A 7,918-nucleotide genomic window follows, 5' to 3' on the forward strand; every position below is an offset into this window, starting at 1 on the left:
TGGAGAGGGGGAGAAGGGGGAGAGGAAGGAGGGGGCTCAGTCTGGGAAGGCCTCCTGGGGGAGGTGAGCTCTCAGTAGAGCCTTGAAGGGAGGAAGAGAGCTAGCTTGGTGGATGTGTGGAGGGAGGGCATTCCAGGCCAGGGGGATGACGTGGGCCGGGGGTCGATGGCGGGACAGGCGAGAACGAGGCACGGTGAGGAGATTAGCGACAGAGGAGTGGAGGGTGCGGGCTGGGCTGGAGAAGGAGAGAAGGGAGGTGAGGTAGGAGAGGGTGAGGTGGTGGACAGCCTTGAAGCCCAGGGTGAGGAGTTTCTGCTCGATGTGTAGGTTGATTGGTAGCCACTGGAGATTTTTGAGGTCCTCTCCTCTCTCCCTTTGGGGGCTCATACCCACACCTGCACCATCCATCACCCTTTTCCGCAACCCCCAAACTCCCAAGGTGAATTGCCTTACCAAATCCCCTCCACCCCAGAATTCCAGGGCACCTTAGAGATCACTGGCTAGGAAGAGAATTGCGAGCATCCCTGCAGGTTTAAGCCGGTGACCTTGGAAGCAGCATGGCCTCATGGATAGAGTACAGGCCTGAAAGTCTTAAGGATCTGGGTTCTAATCCTGACTCCACCACTTTCTGCTGTGTGACTGGGCAAGTCAGTTCACTTCTCCGGGCCTCAGTTACACTTCATCTGTAAAATGGGGATTGAGACTGTGAGCCCCATGTGAGACAGGGACTGTATCCAACCAGATTAGCTTGTATCCACCCCAGCTCTTAGGACAGTACCTGGCATGTAGTAAGCACTTAACAACTACCACAATTATTGTTATTATTAAAAAATCTTTGTATTCCAGGGGCACAAGTGGGTTGTGGGTCTTCTTTATTGACCCACCCATCCAGCCCACAGTAACCAAACTAGACTAAGTAAAGGGGGAAACTGTCAGAACCTCGAAATCTCAGCCAAGGGACACTTCTGCTTTATTCTTGTCCTTTGGGGATAATGTGAAAAAGCAGACTCTGGGAAAGGGTCCAATTACAGTACAAAATCTTAAAAAGCTACTAAATTTTTGTCAGGTTTTGGATCAAATCTCCCATTTAAATCTTCGCGTTTCCTTCTGTGAATTTTGAGAGCGCTAACTGAGGCAAAATCCTGTCTCTTTTCAAACATTTCGTTTTTTGTTGGCAAAACAACAACTCAAAGTCTGAAAAAAGCACAAGAGAAATTTGGAGGTGAATTGTTCTGTAAACGAAAGGCAAAGATTATCATCATGTACTGTCTCAGGGGAAGCTAAATCACAGTTTTTCTCGAAATAAAATAGCTTAAGAATTGTTTTAAATCAATCGTATGAGAAACGTCTAAGCCTACTAGTGGAGAACATACATAGTATTTATTTGTGGGAAATGATCACATTCCTCACACTTCCTCAAACCTTTGGCTAAGGTTTACAGGAGGTGGAAGCTACAAGAATAATTTTGCAATATGCAAAAAGAACATTTCTTAGACACTTTCAAGTTTTCCTTCTTAAATACAAAATAATATTTTGAAATAGGCAAAAGTGGAAGAAGAAAAATTCTTCAGTAGAAGAATCAAATGAGGTAACAACTTTAGGGAGTTTTCCCTGTACTTGCAGTCTTATTTTCCTTGCAGACAAATGATCTAACATGTACCTTCCTACACCATGATTTTTTTTCAGTCCTTCAATAAGCCTCATTTTGGGAAAATTACAAGAACTTTCTGGGTAAAGTCTTAATCTGAGAATTACATCCCTGATCGAGGCTTTTATTCACGTATCTATGGTGCTGCTACTTCATAACAGGAAATCTCATCAATAGTATTATTAGGCAACTGCTTGACTATAACTGTACAGAGGGGAAATGAATGATTAGACTGTTTCTAAATGCTAAGATCCTTAGCCTAAAATCCTCCTACATATTTTCTGCTTATGCCAAACTGGCCTTGGGGAAAGAGTGTGGGCCTGGGTGTCAGAGGGTTTGGGTTCTAATTATAGCTCTGTTGTTTGCCTCCTGTGTGACATCAGGCAAGTCACTTAACTTTTCTATGCCTCAGTTTCCTCAATTGTAAAATGGGGATGAAACATCTGTTCACCTCCCCTACATAGACTTTGAGGCCCATGTGAAACAGGGACAGAGTCCAACCTCATAATTTCATCTTCCCCAACACTAAGAACAATATTTCACACATAGTAAGCACTTAACAAATGCCATGATAATTACTACTATTATTACTGAAGACGGTCCTAATTAGTGCTTTGATTTTAAGGCATGTTCACACTATGCATTATACTGCGAAAAGAGAAACAGTGATTTGAAAATTCACCCTAAAAAAAATCTTCATTAATGAAAACTTTTCTATTTTCTTGAAAGATAAAATAAAAATTATAATTTGAAATATAGAACTCATGATTAAATTCATTTCAAGATAATAAAACTTGAGCTAAATATAAGCTAACTAGGATAGGGTGGACTTCCCACTTTTCTTCACTATAAGAAGATGAAGAAGCTTTGAAATAGTTACTCTAAACCTACACCATCCTCACTCCACACAAAGAAGAAAGGAAAAAGGCCCAAGGGAAAACAATCTACTCATTTAGAACTTCAAACTTTAATAAGTACCAACCAGATGGTGAGAAATAGGAACTATTCTGGTCATTATGGAACACCATAATGTCCCAAGATTCAACAGTTCTTTTCGTTTCTAGATAATGCGGAGGTTGTCCAAGGAAATAACTGGTTATGAAAGTCTCTGCATTTCATGCCCAAGACCTGATATCCTGTGGGATTTACATCTGCTCTTCTTGCCTTCTCAGAGACAAATTCATAATAATAATAATGATGGCATTTATTAACTGCTTACTATATGCAAAGCACTGTTCATTCATTCATTCAATCATATTTATTGAGTGCTTACTGTGTGCAGAGCACTGTACTAAGCACTTGGGAAGTACAAGTTGGCAACATATAGAGACGGTCCCTACCCAACAGTGGGCTCACAGTCTAGAAGGGGGAGACAGACAACAAAACAAAACATATTAACAAAATAAAATAAATAGAATAGTAAATATGTACAAGTAAAATAGAGTAATAACTATGTACAAAGATATATACAGGTGTTGTGGGGAGGGGAAGAAGGTAGGGTGGGGGGATGGGGAGGGGAAGAGGAAGGAGGGAGCTAGTCTGCGAAGGCCTCCTGGAGGAGGTGAGTTTTCAGTAGGGCTTCGATGGGAGGAAGAGAGCTAGCTTGGTGGATGTGCGGAGGGAGGGCATTCCAGGCCAGGGGGAGGACGTGGGCCGGGGGTCAACGGAGGGACAGGCAAGAACAAGGCACAGTGAGGAGGTTAGTGGCAGAGGAGTGGAGGGTGAGGGCTGGGTTGTAGAAGGAAAGAAGGGAGATGAGGTAGGAGGCGGCGAGGTGATGGACAGCCTTGAAGCTGAGAGTGAGGAGTTTTTGCCTGATGCGTAGGTTGATTGGTAGCCACTAGAGATTTTTGAGGAGGGGAGTAACATGTCCAGAGCGTTTCTGCACAAAGATGATCCGGGCAGCAGCGTGAAGTATAGATTGAAGTGGGGAGAAACAGGAGGATGGGAGATCAGAGAGGAGGCTGATGCAGTAATCCAGTCAGGATAGGATGAGGGATTGAACCAGCAGGGTAGCAGTTTGGATGGAGAGGAAAGGGCAGATCTTGGCAATGTTGCTGAGGTGAGACCAGTGGTTTTTGGTGACGGATTGGATGTGAGGGGTGAACAAGAGAGTGGAGTTGAGGACGACACCAAGGTTGTGGGCTTGTGAGATGGGAAGGATGGTAGTGCCATCAACAGTGATGGGAAAGTCAGGGAGAGGGCAGGGTTTGGGAGGGAAGATAAGGAGTTCAGTCTTGGACATATTGAGTTTTAGATGGTGGGCAGACATCCAGCTGGAGATGTCTTGAAGGCAGGAGGAGACACAAGGGAGGGAGGAAGAGAGAGCAGGGGCAGAGATGTAAATTTGGGTGTCATCAGCGTAGAGTTGATAGTTGAAGCCATGGGAGCAAATGAGTTCACCAGTGAGGTGAGTGTAGATAGAGAACAGAAGGGGACCAAGAACTGACTCTTGTGGAACCCCTACAGTAAGGGAATGGGAGGCAGAGGCGGAGCCCACAGAGGAGACTGAGGATGAACAGCCAGAGAAATAAGAGGAGAACCAGGAGAGGATGGAGTCTGTGAAGCCAAGGTTGGATAGCATGTTGAGGAGAAGGGGATGGTCCACAGTGTCGAAGGCAGCTGAGAGGTTGAGGAGGATTAGGATAGAGTAGGAGTCATTGGATTTGGCTGGTCTAAGCACTGTGGAGGTTACAAGGTGATCAAGTTCTCCCACAGGGGGCTCACAGTTTTAATCCCCATTTTACAGATGAGGCAACTGAGGCACAGAGAAGTTAAGTGACTTGCCCAAAGTCACACAGCTGACAATTGGCGGAGCCAGGATTTGAACCCCTGACCTATGGCTCCAAAGCCCGTGCTCTTTCCACCAAGCCATGTTGCTTCCCCAGAATTCATCTTCTTGTAAAACCTCTGATCATGCGATCCAGGAGGTGGTGGAGACTATAGGTCACTTCACTTCTCTGGGCCTCAGTTCCCTCATCTTTAAAATGGGGATTAAGACTGTGAGCCCTTTGTGGGACAGAGAGTGTGTCCAACCCAATTACTTTGTATCTACACTAGTGCTTAATACAGTGCCTGGCACATAGTTAGTGCTTAACCAATACCACTATTATTATAGTTGTTGTTGCTATAATAAGCAGCATGGCTCAGTGGAAGGAGCATGGCCTTGGGAGTCAGAGGTCACGGGTTCTAATCCTGGCTCTGCCACTTGTCAGCTGTGTGACTTTGGGCAAGTCACTTAACTTCTCTGTGCCTCAGTCACCACATCTGTAAAATGGGGATTAAGAATGTGAGCCCCACATGGGACAATCTGATCACCTTGTATCTCCCTCAGCGCTTAGAACAGTGCTTTGCACATAGTAAGCGCTTAACAAATACCATAATTATCATTATTATTATTATTATTGTTACTATTATTGTTGTTGCAAGGTAGATGCTTTCTGACGGGTCACTGAATAATCATTGCCCCCGCCCCCCAAACCTGCTGCTAGGGAACAGATGGTAACAATGTGTCTCCTTCCCCCTATTGCTCTAATAGTTACAGTAAAGGTAGTTATTGAATAATAATAATAATAATGATGGTATTTATTAAGCGCTTACTATGTGCAAAGCACTGTTCTAAGCACTGGGGAGGTTACAAGGTGTGATGCACTGCACTGAGCAATGCTTATACACATATTCTATGCTTATAGAATATGCTTATATTCACCACTCTAGTTTGTAGTGGATAGAGCAGAGGCCTGGGATTCAGAAGGTCCCAGGTTCTAATCCGGGCTGCCAGTTGCCTGCTGCGTGACCTTGGACAAGTCACTTTACTTCTCTGTGTTTCAGTTTCCTCCTCTGGGGATTACTGTGAGCTTCTCATGGGACAGGGACTGTGTCCAACACAATTTGCTTGTCACGGCTCAGTGGAAAGAGCCTGGGCTCGGGAGTCAGAGGTCAGAGGTTCTAATCCCGGCTCCGCCACTTGTCAGATGTGTGATTTTGGGCAAGTCACTTAACTTCTCTGTGCCTCAGTTCCCTCATCTGTAAAATGGAGATTAAGACTTTGAGCCCCATGTGGGACAACCTGATTACTTTGTATCCCCCCAGTACTTAGAACAGTGCTCTGCACATAGTAACTGTTGAGCAAATGTCATCATTATTATTATTATTATCCACCCCAGCACTTAGAAGAGTGCCTGGCATATAGTAAGCACTTAACAAATACCATGATTATCATTGTCATTATTATTATTATTATTGGTTGTTAACAGTTTTACATCTGATTTGCCCTCTAGAGTGTAAGCTCCTTGTGGGCAGATACTGTGTCTCTTCTTTATTCTTTACTTCTTGAGCACCAAGTGAGCACTCACTAAATACTACTACTGGGGAAACTGCAAGAGAAGCATGAAATATATTTACTGCCTTCAAGGAGTTTACATTCTAAAGGGATTTGCACTGATGACCAAGAAGAAAGGTAAAGCAGCATGGCTCAGTGGAAAGAGCATGGGCTTTGGAGTCAGAGGTCATGGGTTCAACTCCCAGCACTGCCAATTGTCAGCTGTGTGACTTTGGGCAAGTCACTTAACTTCTCTGGGCCTCATTTACCTCGTCTGTAAAATGGGGATTAAGACTGTGAGCCCCCCATGGGACAACCTGATCACCTTGGAACCTCCCCAGTGCTTTGCACAAAGTAAGCGCTTAATAAATGCTATCATTATTACTAAAAATGAACAGCCAAGCCCAGTGCCAATGTCAGCCTCTGGTTCTTAAAATGACAGTAGGGTTCCAGCAAGGCTGTTTCCCTTTATTAATTTGAGAAACAGCATGGCTCAGTGGAAAGAACATGGACTTTGGAGTCAGAGTTCATGGGTTCAAATTCTGGCACCAGCAAGTGTCAGCTGTGTGACTTTGGGCAAGTCACTTCACTTCTCTGTGCCTCAGTTACCCCATCTGTAAAATGGGGATTAAGACTGTGAGCCCCCGGTGGGAAAACCTGATCACCTTGTAACCTCCCCAGCACTTAGAACAGTGCTTTGTACATAGTAAGTGCTTAATAAATGCCATTATTATTATTATTATTAGTAATAATAATATAATAATAATAATAAAATGAGGCACATAGGAGAGAAGAATCCTGGGATACGCCAAGCAAGGTTAACCACGGGGCAGAAGACAATGGGATTTGAGGGCAAGGGAGATGAGGGAGAACTTGATTTTAGCAAACATAATCTGTGTCAGCCCTCTGCCTTCCCATAACAAAATGCCACTTACACACACACACACACACCCATGCATGGGTTCAAATCCCGGCTCTGCCAATTGCCAGCTGTGTGACTTTGGGCAAGTCACATTACTTCTCTGCGCCTCAGTTCCCTCATCTGTAAAATGGGGATGAAGACTGTGAGCCCCCCGTGGGACAACCTGCTCACCTTGTAACCTCCCCAGTGCTTAGAACAGTGCTTTGCACACAGCAAGCGCTTAATAAATGCTATTATTATTATCATTATTATTACTCTCTGTTCCTCTGCAGCCTTCCATTTGAAAGGAAACTCAGAAAGCTTCTCAGAGAACAGTGCAACAATTTCAGGAATAGGAAATGTGGGTCAAACAAAAACGTCAGTGAATCTGAAATCATTAGCTTCCAACTGCATTGCCTTTTCAAAGAGCACTCTAAAATGGAACAAACTTCAACCAGTTAACTGTCAGTGATACCCCGGTTTCTCTTTGACAGGCTTTTTCCAAGGGATAGTTGAATCAGTACACTCACCCGCAACCCTGATTGTGTGAACACCCGTTTTTTGCAGATGTTTCAGGAGTGAGGAAAGAGAGCAGAAGAGAAACAGACGATAAAAGAGGGAGAAACCCGACCGCATTGTTCAGCTGTGATGACATTGAAAGTCTTTCCATTTGTGACTATCCATTTGCCACTGAAAAGGTCTATGTTTGGCTAGCATTCCATTTCATAGTGAATACATACAGTTACAGAATCTATCCCTGTTTAGACTCAATCTTCCTGAAGCTTTTCCTGATTTTTTTCACAGCAGCCTAGTCTGGTGCTTTTATCTCTTAACTGTGGCAGACCTAACACCTGGGCCTAGGTAGTAAGCCAGGCCCCCCAGCAGACAGCAACACTTAACAGTTTGATGAACTGTATTGTTGAAGAAGTGCCTGTGTCCCATTTCAATTCAATATTCAGCAGCTGCTTGACTAGCTGGTTAATATTCAACCTCCAAAGCTGGATGATGGCAATCATTTTTTCAACCATATTTGTTAAGTGCTTACTTT

The sequence above is a fragment of the Tachyglossus aculeatus genome, chromosome 2, assembly GCF_015852505.1.
Source record: "Tachyglossus aculeatus isolate mTacAcu1 chromosome 2, mTacAcu1.pri, whole genome shotgun sequence".
NCBI classification, from domain to species: domain Eukaryota; kingdom Metazoa; phylum Chordata; class Mammalia; order Monotremata; family Tachyglossidae; genus Tachyglossus; species Tachyglossus aculeatus.